General features: G+C 43.7%; 1 protein-coding gene across 2 annotated transcripts in view; it reads right to left on the minus strand.

The window, feature by feature from the left end:
- Nucleotides 1–12,228, minus strand: part of PITPNC1 (phosphatidylinositol transfer protein cytoplasmic 1) — a 254,541-nt gene that overhangs the window by 214,006 nt on the left and 28,307 nt on the right. The gene's annotated exons all lie outside the window — the stretch shown is intronic.

The raw sequence follows: 12,228 nt of genomic DNA on the forward strand, positions 1-12,228 counted from the left end.
TTTTTTTCCCTTGAATTTTATTTTATTTATTTATTTTTCATACACCAGGTTCTTATTATTATCTATTTTATACATATTAGTGTATATATGTCAATCCCAATCTCCCAATTCATCCCACCCCCTCCTTCCGCCCCTCTTTCTAAACTTTTGTTTCTACAATGTGGTACTGTTGTGACAAAACACCAGCATGAGGAGGATAACAGCCATGCCAACAGCAAACACAGCTGTTCTGAATCCTAGTCTGCATTTTTTTAAATTAACTAAATACAGTTCTTGGTTCTTTTAAAAATCAACATTAGGAAGCTCATCAACTACACAGGAGAGAAACTGACATAGAAATGGACACTGTCCAGGTACACATGCCCAACCAGTTTTGCATTTCAGCCCTGATTTCAATTAAAGAAGCATTCATTCAGTACCTACTGTGTGTCCAGACGTGACCAGGAATTTGTATCACTAAGACAAAGGGCCAGGCTTCCTGGGAGAGACCGATGCTCAGCAGGGCATCACCACCTGGACCCGTGTTTTATGGAGGAGAGTGCAGTCCATTAGTTTAATTAAAAAAAAAAAAAAAAAAAGCTTGATCTCAGGCCATGTACACTTTCTACAGGACAGGCCAAGAGAAATTTATAGTAGCAGAGGGGGTGGGCCCCTGGCAGGATTACGATAAAATTAAGTTTTGTGGCCTGGAGTTTCCTCTCACTGTTCAGCAGTTTCAACCTCTAAACAAAACAAAACAAAAAAATTAGTAGCAATAAACCATCAGCAGGACTGCTTTTTGTTGCTGAGGCAGAGGATTATATGTCTGGATTGCTTCTCCAGTTCTCCTAATTTGACCCAGCTAAATGAACATGTAAAAGGAAGGAAGAAAAAAATTACCTCTGAGCTCAGAAAATCAGTGTTAAAAGTCCAGATTCTAAAATCCACACATTCTATGCATTCGAAAGTCACTTAGGCTCTCACTCAGGAACTCCATCCTTCTCATCCAAATTCTACCAAAGATCTTAATTAATCTGGTTTCTCAACCTGCAGGAGCTTAGAAGGCACATGGCAGAAGGGGCATCCATGCCACTGTAGATGGCAGCTTATAATTATCACAATTGGGGCTATTTAATGATGGTCAGGGCAGATCACGGCCCTATTCATTCACAGACAGGCCTATTCATTCACTCACTCATTCATGCATTCATTCATTCATTCAACCAACATTCATCAGACGCCTCCTCTGGGCTACTAATGCTCCTTCAAGTTCCTGGTTAAGACCACCCTCCCTGATGTTAAGGGAGGTCTAAAGAGCTGTCAAAGCTCCTGAAAAGACTCCCACCCTCCACCCCAGTGCAATCTCCTAAGAGACCAAAGACCCTTAGGAACTGCATTAGTTTCCTGTGGCTGCAATAACAGAGTAATAATACCACCTGAGTCACTTAAAGCAACAGAAATGTTATTCTCTCACAGCTCTGGAAGCTAGAAGTCCAAAATCAAGGTGTCAGCAGGGCCACACTCCCCCTGAAGGCCCTAGGGAAGAATCCTTCCTGCCTCTTCCAGCTTCCGGTGGCCCCAGACATTCCTTGACTTACAGCTGCATGTCCCCAACCTCTGCCTCCACCTTCACAAGGCCATCTTCTCTGTGTCTGTGTCCTCTCTTCATGTAAGGATCCCAGTCACCCTATATCCAGGATGATTTCATCTCGAGGTTCTTAACTGACTACATCTGCAAAAACCCTATTTCCAATTAAGGTCACATTCTGAGGTTCTGGGTGGACATGAATTTTGAGGGGACACTATCAGACCTACCACAGAAGGCTATCATCAAACTAACTGAGCACCCCACCTCCCCCGAAAGGCCACCAGAACAAATCCCTGAACCTCAACATCCCTGAAGTCCAAGAATCCCTGGTGCCCTTCTATCCCTGCTCTTCCTCTTGCCTCAACTTTCCATACAGCAAAGAGACATAAATCAAATCATGTCACTCGGCCTTTCCAACCTTCTGAGGTGGCCCACACTCTGTCTGTGGAGTGTGTTTCTCTCTAAATAAGTCCACTTCTTACCTATCACTTTGTCTCTCACTGAATTCCTTCTGCGATGAGACGTCAAGAACCTGAGCTTCATTAAGTCCTGAAACCAGCTGTGATCTCAGTTGGAAGACTGTGGGGTTTGGCCGGGTTCAACTCCTGGACACCTGGGTTCAGGTCCCAATCTGAGGTGCACGGTTTCAGACTACATGTCAAAATTCATAATCTTGCAGGTCTATCAGTGGATGTCCAGAGTGAGAACCTTCCCACCTCCAAAACAAGCGTATCAAAAACAACCACTGTGGGCTTCCCTGGTGGCGCAGTGGTTAAGAATCCACCTGCCAATGCAGGGGACACAGGTTTGAGCCCTGGTCTGGGAAGATCCCACATGCCGTGGAACAACTAAGCCCGTGAGCCACAGCTACTGAGCCCGCGTGCTGCAACTACTGAAGCCTGCGCGCCTACAGCCCATACTCCACAACAAGAGAAGCCACTGCAATGAGAAGCCCGCGCACCGCAAGGAAGAGTAGCCCCCGCTCGCTGCAACTAGAGAAAGTCTGCGTACAGCAACGAAGACCCAACGCAGCCAAAAATAAATAAATAAATAATAAATAAATTTATATATAAAAAAAAATCATGTCACTCCCCTGCTTATAACTCTCAGTGGCTCCTGCTGTAAGAAGGCCACACCCCAAACTCCTGGTCAGACCCCTGAAGCCCTTCACAGTCTGCCCTCTTCATCCCTCCGTCCCCTCTCCTCCCCCTGCCCTCGCTTCACCCTGTCTGTGCTCCTCCTGTTCACCCAGCTCTACCCTTACTCTCCTCCTCGTTCAAACACACCAAGGTCACTCCAGCACTTGCTGACCCCTCTGTCTCCCTCTACCTGGACGGCTGTCCTCCAGATTGTCACTTGGATCCTACCATTGTTCAAATGTCAAATCCTCAGAAAAGCCTTCTCCATCCATCTTATTCAAAATAGCACCCATAGGGACTTCCCTGGTGGCACAGTGTTAAGAATGCAGGGGACATGGGTTCAAGCCCTGGTCTGGGAAGATCCCACATGCCGTGCAACTAAGCCCGTGCACCACAACTACTGAGCCTGTGCTCTAGAGCACGTGAGCCACGACTACTGAGCCCATACACCACAACTACTGAAGCCTGCACGCCTAGAGCCTGTGCTCCGCAACAAGAGAAGCCACCGCAATGAGAAGCCCACGCACTGCAACAAAGAGTAGCCTCCGCTCGCCACAACTAGAGAAAGCCCGCGTGCAGCAACGAAGACCAAACGCAGCAAAATAAATAAACTAATTAATTAATTAATTTTAAAAATAAAATAGCACCCATATTAAATGAAGTGTAGGTTTATTCTAATATATCATTACTGGTTTGCAGGATTCCCGACAGCACTGGAAAAGACATAGAAAAGGCTTGTCAATCTATTTGTCTGCTCCATGATGTCTTTGTTAGAAAAGTAAAAAGCTGAAGAAGCCCAAGTTTGAATTGGGAAAACTCATGGAGCTACATGGTAACGGTAGTAGTTCTAGAAAAGCTACTGGGGATGAGACAGGTGCTAAAGTTGAACAAGCTGATGGATATGAGCCACAAGTCCAAGAATCTGTTTAAAATTCAGACTTTTAATGGTGACAAATTAAAGATCTTATTTATGAAAATAAAATAAAATAGCACCCATACGCGCACCCACAGGTACCTTAGGTCACTTGATTATATTACCCTAATTTGATTTTTCTTTATTACACTCAATACCATCTGAAATTATATTACTTATTTCTGTGTTCGCTTACTTATGGTCTGTCTCCACCAGTAGAATGTCAGCCCCATGAGGACAGGGACGTGCCTGGAGGGCTTCCCAGTTTAGTGAGGGCACAAAGACATGTAAAAAGCAGTGACACTCATGGGTCCAGACACTGTGGGGGGATCTCATCTTCACAAAAATCCTACAAGGTAGGTGCTATTATTATTCCCATTTTACAGATGAGGTAACTGAGGTTGAGTCACTTGCCAAGGGGAGCCAGGGCTCAAACCAGGTGGTCTGAGTTTAGATCTTGTGCTTTTGGCTTCTAGCCTACCTCCCCAAAAAAGATGACAGCATTTTGCCAAGGGGAATGTAAAGGTTATGTTATAGGCCTGTGAGAGCCGGAAGAGGAAACTGTCTGAACAGGGTTGAGAGCATCCCTTTGCTGGTAAGCTAATGAGTTCCTGGGCAGAGGAGGCAATCAACATGTGCAAATGGACAGGCAGTATAACAGAGAGCGGCAGACAGCCGATGGCATTCAAAGGGATGCAAAGAAGTTTCTGGTCATCCTATATGAGCAGGAGGAGGGGACACAGGACCCTGGCTCCATAGCTGAAGTGTCAGTATTAAGTCAGTTGCTGCAAGACTCATTCCCAAGCTGCAGCCCTGGTTCTAAGCACTAAACGCTTGACCTCCTTAACATATGTAATCAAGGTGCTCTCTTAAACCAGAGTTTCTGCTTCTGTGCTCCAGCCTTGCTCTGCTCCATGCCCTTGGAGAGCCAGGTTCTGTTCTGAGCCCGAGTAGCAGTGCCACCTGTGGTCTCTGCTGACAACACCCCCATTCAGCCCGTACTGCACTTCTGCTGGCCTGCTGGCCGCCGGACTATTCTTTGGATGCCTCTTCTCCCCCGGCTGGGTGGTCCTCTGATGCAACTGCCTGCAAGCTTGGCTGATCATAGCAGCCACCGCACTCGCCCTATGCGGCGTCACCCACGTGTCCAGACCTGCCCCTGCAGCTGCAGCTAAGCCCTTTGCCTTCCCTAAGGCACACTTGTAGCTCTGTCTCCTCTCTAGATCTGGCTTCCGTTGGTCTGGCTCAAGCAAGGAGAAGACAGGAAAACTATAAAAAGCAGAAGAGGGAGAACCATTTAGCGCAGAAGCAATTGGCTCTTTTGCCAAATATCTGCAAGGCTTGTTCCCATGATTCATGCAGGTCTCAGCTCAAATGTCATTTCATCAAAGGCCTTCCCCATTGCTTCTCCCATCCCTACTCCCTGCTCCTTTATCCTGCCTTTTTTAAATCTCTACCTGACATTACATTATATTTTTATGTTTATACGTTATTGTCTGGGTCCGCCCATGCAGAAAGCAGGAAGTTTCTGGTGGCCCCAGGCGTTCCTTGACATGTGGCTGCACATCCCTAGTGCCCAGAGCAGTGTCTGGCACATAATAATCACTCAATAAATAGTGATAGGCTAAATGAGAACAATAGTCCCACAGAGCCGAAATCCATAGGTAGGATACACTATAATAGCTGATATTTACAAAGATCTCTCAAGAGATCAAGGCAGAGGAGTATTTTTTTTTTCCTTAGAGTTAAATTTTTTTCTTTGATGTTCAGAAAGCCTGTAACAAAGTTTCTAGAACATAGCAAGCCCAGCAAAATGTTAGCTATTATGACAGAAAACATCCTAGAAAAATTTACATGATTTTGTTCAACCTTCCTTATCAGGCACACCCAGCTTGTTTCCTGAGAGTTTCAGATGGCTGGAACTTTCCTGGAGGGTTAAGCCACTGGGGAAATACAGGGGTGTGGCTGGTGCCATCTGAAACTGAAAATATCGGAGGGCGCCAAAGAGAGGCCATTGTAAATACAGGTGTTGCTGATGAAATAGACGTACAACCCGTTGTCCAAAAAAGTCACCACTTCGAAGATAAACGAAGAAAAGGTTTTCAGACTGATGCACGTGGAGCCCTTGGAGATCTAAAATGTGTGGAAATGTGTGAGTTATGCATTCCTCCGGCTTTATGCTTTTAAGTAAGGACAAATCTACATTAGCATTCAAGGGCCACAGAATCCGGTCTGTTTTACAAATTACCGTGTAATTAAACAGAAGCACATTTTTCCCCTATTCTTAGTATTCCGCTCACCCTCTCTAGCCAAAACCACAACTTAAAAACTGCAAACTCATGGCACTGTCAAGGAATATTTTCTAACTGTCCCCTAAAACTGCCAAACAAGCTGTGTTCCCGTCATGAATAAAGGTATAAAGAGGCTGACAGGAGGTTAAAAGATGGGAGAAAATGTAAGAAGGGTAAATCTCCAGGGTGAGACAATACAGAAAGTTTTTTTAGAAGAAGCATTGTTTATGTCAATGATCCTTAAAGGGACAGTTCATCAAAAGTAGAAACACCTAATAAAGGTCTTTCAACGTTCCAAGTTTTTTATGGCACAGAGCAGCAGCAGAGAGTTAATCTTACATCAAGTGCCAAAATTTCTTTTGAAATTTTACTGACCCATGAAATACAAGACTGGCACCATTGCACAATAGTCAGTATTTTTCAATTTACGCATCAGGGGTTCATGAGGTCATTTTAGTTGGTAAATACCTTCATTCTCTTCTTCCTTTCTCTCTTTTTCTTCAATAAAATAGAATAGAAAAATAGAAAACATCAGGAGATAAGGACAGGTAGCACAAAGGTTAACTAATACTTCATGAAACGCTTGTTTTAATTGTATAAATACATAAATGCATGTTTGTACTGGGTCGGGATGTAAATTGTACAATATTTCTTACTGTGGGTCACAGACAAAAAAAAACTTCGAAAGCTTTTGTACTGTTTTTCTTAGAGTAATACATATTCATAATTGAGCATTTGTAAAACAAATTATAAGAAAGTTTAAAATCATCTATAATTCTGTCACAAATGACTATATTAATATTTTTATCTCCTAAGCATAGTATGTTTTTATATTACACAGACACTAGCTGGACACACAAACACTAAATATTCCTAAGTCCTCTAATGTAGCACCATGATTTAAATAGAAGACTGATCCTCAGTGGCTGTGTGCCACAACTGGGGGGGAACCCTCTTATTTTTTTTGTTTTTCTTTTGGCCGCGTGGCTTGTGGGATCATAGTACTAACCACTGAGTCCTAACCACTGGAAGGCCCGGGAATTCCCGGGGGGTGGCGGGGGACAACTCTCTCTCTCTCTCTTTTTTTTTAAATTAATTTATTTATTTTTGGCTGCGTTGGGTCTTCATTGCTGCACGCAGGCTTTCTCTAGTTGCAGCGAGTGGAGACTACTCTTCGTTACTGTGCGCGTGTTTTTCATTGCGGTGGCTTCTCTTGCGGAGTACCGGCTCTAGGCGCGCAGGCTTCAGTAGCTGTGGCACGCGGGCTCTAGACAACAGGCTCAGTAGTTGTGGCGCATGGGCCTAGCTGCTCCGCGGCATGTGGGATCTTCCCGGACCAGGGCTTGAACCCGTGTCCCCGCATTGGCAGGCGGATTCTTAACCGCTGTGCCACCAAGGAAGCCCCTAAGGGGGAGCACTCTTAAACAAGATGAAATAGTGCCATTTCAGATGCTGAGGCATCCATCAATCTCTGTGATTACATCAGTTAATAGATGGAATTGATTTCTATCTACCTGTTCACAGAAGGAATGCCATCTTCCACCTTAAAAGTAAGCATTTGATTCCACCATGAACATTTTCAACAAAGATTCAATCAAATCAGATTATATATTTGCTTGGAATTTTGCTTCCAAGTGCTAAATACGGTTTATTTTTAGCCTTGGGAGTGATGGAATTTGTGTTAACAGGTCCTGGTGAGAATAATCAGTTCGCAGCCAAGCTCCGGGTGCAGCCAATGTTCACGTGCAATGAAGGAAGACTTTGAAAATCCGACAAATCCGGATCACACGCTCCTGTGAGAGGAGTCGGAGGAGGTTTTAATAGTGAGAAACTGTAAATGGTGGGAAAGGAGTAAAGTAGCCAGCATCTCACAGTGCCACAAAGCCCTGCGTATTAATGTGAACTCATTCCAGACAACCAGGAGAACTTCTCCCGGGGGGAATTGGGACTAGGAGAGAGTGGCCTGGAATGGCACCTCCATGGTATTAAGGAGTCAAAGGGACCTCACACTTGCATTTGCTACAAAGGAGAGAAGCACGGAACACGGTGCTGAGAACGTCGTTGGCAAGTGAAAGTGAACTTCAACGTGCATAGGAATTCCAACATTATCAATTAATTTGTTTCATATCAAACATGGGTGCCCTTACCAAACAATGCAAATGAGAAATCCAATTTTCAGGAAATAAATGTGGAACATTTATATAAAAATTAAATAAGTTGTAAGAAAACATTGTGATACTTCAATATAGAAACTCTAAACATATATGTATATTCAAATGAGTTTCTTACTCCAAAGTATAATTTTCATACTTCGAAGAGTACAGGAAGTTTATGATGATCTATGCAGGTGTCAGCAAACCAGAGGTTGAGGACCAATGGCCTATTTGGTAAATAGAGTTTTATTGAAATGCAGTCTCATACTCATCCCTCTAACCTATTGTCTATGGCTGTTTTTGAGCTTCAGTGGCAGCATTGAATGATTGTGCCAGAGACCTTGTAGCCTGCCAAGCCAAAACAGTCACTAGCTGGCCCTTTAAGAAAAATTTTGCCAAAGTAAACTGGATTTCTGGTGAAGCAATGCACCTTCTGAACGGGTGGCAGGTCTTGAAGAAGCTGTAGCTATTTCTGAGGGCCCCATCTTCCTGCACAATGAACTAGTGATTCTTCTTTCTCTGCAGAGGTCATTTATACAGGGGCATATGAATAGCTGTAAAATGTAACAGGAACACCAGTGGGGTTTGGATTGGTGTTAAAACCAGTTTCACAGAAGTGTGACTTTCAGATCTGCAAGGAATCTACTCAAAACCTCTTCTGTGAAACTGATCCGGATGTTTCAGCACTGAATCCAAATAAGGACCAAGACACTCAAGAAGGAACACTGCGACTCTCTTCATGTGAGACTCAGACCACATATTCCTTCCAGGCTGGAGAATACAAATCTGGAGCCTGCTTTTGAAGGAGCTACAGAAACTCTCTTCTTTTCTTTAGCAACCTTCTCCTATTTGCCCTTGACCCCAGAACCCAGGATGGAAACCCACATAGATACAGTTGGGAGCACACCCATTTCTTTCAACGCAGGTAAACCACGTAACCCTGTAGGTTGAAAGTACTAGTGACCATATTTCACCAGCTCTCCCCAGCAGGCCTGCTGGTGGGGGTGAGGGTGCTCCAGGCAAATATTACCTCCCCCAGGCAAAGCCCTGCAAGATGATGGTGAGTATTTCCCCAGTCCATCAAGATTCTTCTGTCTGTTAGGGAAAAGACCTTTATTCAACTTGTATTGCTTGATTTGAAAGCCACACCCAAATCTCAATGCCATCCTGACAATATTTCTATTAAATAAAATCCTCCCATCTTGTTGGGAGGTTTTTAAATCAATCTGCCACAAAAAGCTTCTGAACGAGTTAACGCAGACGCCTGACTCACTCTCCAGCAAGTACTCCTCCACGAAGAATCAATGGACTCTTTTCAATCTATCAAAACAATTAGCAGTTAAGCAGTAATACAATTAAAATGCAGCTCTTCCTTGTACTCTTTCCCATATTTAAAAAGAAAAAAAAAAAGGCAAGGATGCTGAAGTCTTGGGAGTAACAGAATTAAGACCTAGCTGCTGGGTTCAAATCTGAGCTTCATCCCTTAGGGAAGAGCCACATTTGCTAAGTGCACAGGCCACAGAAGGCACTGAGGCACGACCACACGACCACTCTTTCTCAGCCCACTTTTATTTATTTTTTTATTGCAGTATAGTTGATTTACAATGTTGTGTTAGTTTCTGGTGTACAGCAAAGTGATTCAGTTATACATGTATATATACCTCTATTCTTTTTCAGATTCTTTTCCATTATAGGTTACTACGAGATATTGAATATAGTTCCCTGTCTCGGCACACTTTAAAAGATGAGCACACTGAAGCTCAGAGGGTTGACGTGACTTGTCCAAGGTCAAGCACCTAGTAAGAAGTGGCAAAACTGGGATTCAAATTCATTCTATCCCCAAAACCCTATTTTGTTTTGTTTTCTCCCCCCAACTCTATGTAATGATAGCTGGACAATGTCAAAGGTCTACGACCTCCTCACTTCCTGGGACAGCCCTGGGGACGTGCTGTTTTGTTTTGCTCTCTGCCTCTCCTTTTATTTTTATTTTATTTTTCCTTGCCTCTCCTTTCAGTCTTTCGAAGCATATATAGGTACTTCAGATGATTAGGTTTAAGCCTTCTTCGTTACAGTCACAAGTGAGTCATACTTCCTGCAAGTTATACCAGCTCACCTTGCTGGGTTCCAAGCGTTCACAGATATTGAGCTCTCATACTGTGAATCTTAACTTCAATTTGAGGTCATTTCCTGTGGGCCTCATGTATCATCTACATGTGGAATTCGCCTCTCGTTATTATCTCTGGAAGGTCTCTAATTGCCTTGGCCCTTCTAGACTGTAGGCCCCATCAAGGAAGGATTTGCTGGCTCACTCACCACTGTATTCCCAGAACCTGATAAATACTGACTAGACCAATGGACACTGTACTTTTGCCACATTTCAAGGAGGTAGGGAAACTAAGCCACAGGAAGATTTAAGATAACTTCTCTAAGACCACAAAAAGAGTGGGACTTCACATAAAGCCATTGAAGAACAGCCATAACCTGGATAAGGTGTCATCTGATAGAGCAACCTGGTTCTTTCCCTAATGCCATGCTATACCAAGGGGTTAGGAACAACATAAATGGGTTTTGAAATTTACCATCTGCTTTTCCCAAGTCTTTGGCACCAAGATAAAAGACATTGATCCTATGCTGTACGTGTGAATGAATCCAACACAGGGTGAAAAACTAACAGTTCTTTTTCCACCTACCAAGTTCTCACAAGCACCATAAAGAAGAAAGCCTAGGCTTAGCCTACCTGGAAGGGAAGAAGCCAGGGAGAGGTGTGCAGAGGTCTCCCAAAGTACCACCTTCCCCCGTGCACCCAGAAGGACCCTAAAAGAGCCCCCTCCCCACAAATGGACTGGAGCTGAGTATGTTCTAGTTAACTTCATGGACAATGCATTATTCATGGATGGTGAGATTCTTAGTAGGCTCTTTATGAATTAGGACCCACATTAGGCATTTCTGATTTTCCTTCCACTGCATACAGACTATGTAAGTAGAGGACTACTGATTTGATCAGAAGAAATACTGGAAAATAAGCCTGAGTACCAAGGCACTATAAGTGCTTCTATGAGGAGAAAATACATAAATGTCAGGAAATGCACTGGAAATAAAAACACAAGCAGAAAATTGAACGGATTCACGTCATGTGCCTCCAAGAATTTAGAGATCTTGCTACACACTGAGGTTTTTGCTCCCCTGCTTCTGGCTGCATTCGGAGGCATGCCGACAGGCCGTGACTTAGTAATTCCTGCGAATCTTCCTTTGAAGGTTTTCAAATCGCATTTAATACAAAGCGTGTCATAAAAAAGACTCACTAATCATGGATCAATAAAATATATTCCCTTCCATGGAGTACCTTTTTATACCTCCAATCTGAAAAGCAGTGCTTTCCTGACACCCCCTTGGGAATCAAAGGCAGACTCGTGTCAGGCCCACAGAGCACAAAGGAAAATGTCTCTGATAACTTTGTGCTTTATGTACAGCCAGAGGTGGATCATTCTGGAATAAAAGAATTTTTTAACATGAGTCCATTTACTCTGTAATTCAGAGAAAAAGAGGGACTTCCCTTTCTCAGAATTTTCCTGATCCCATTTTAAAGTCAAAACTAGAAAGTATCCCAAACAAGCATGAAAGCCTGGCTAGCTCTGAGATCTAAAGCACGTACCGAATCCAAAAACTTGAGACAAAGACACAGAGAAGGATGCATGAGTCTAGCACAGCGACTTGAGATAATGTTTGCTGGATATAAATCTGGCTTCGTAGGAAATACACCCTATCTATGCTCTACCCAAGAATTAGGAAACTTCTAGAATCTGTGCCAATGAAACAGAGCTGATTGAACAATTCGGAGAGAGCTTCTACTTCTCCGCCACATGTACCACATGTACCCCTCCATCCCCTGCACCTGCTGCCAGCCTTTTCCAACCTCCTATTGCCATCTTTCTTGCTTCCACATTTTTCCTCTCCTTTTCTCCTTCTCCCTCTAAGCAAGCTTTTAGTTGTGGTTGCAAGCCACCATCTCTGCTTAAATTCACTGAATTCTCAACCCAGTGTTAATCTGGGCAAAGAAGGTGTGGTCCTCTGTCCCTTACAGATCAGCTGGCATAAAAAGAGCTAGTTACTTTGCAATGCCAAGCTAGACCCAAGTAACATGAAGTTCTCACAGGCTGAGAGATCT

This window comes from Lagenorhynchus albirostris, chromosome 20 (assembly GCF_949774975.1).
Source record: "Lagenorhynchus albirostris chromosome 20, mLagAlb1.1, whole genome shotgun sequence".
In the NCBI taxonomy this organism is placed as follows: domain Eukaryota; kingdom Metazoa; phylum Chordata; class Mammalia; order Artiodactyla; family Delphinidae; genus Lagenorhynchus; species Lagenorhynchus albirostris.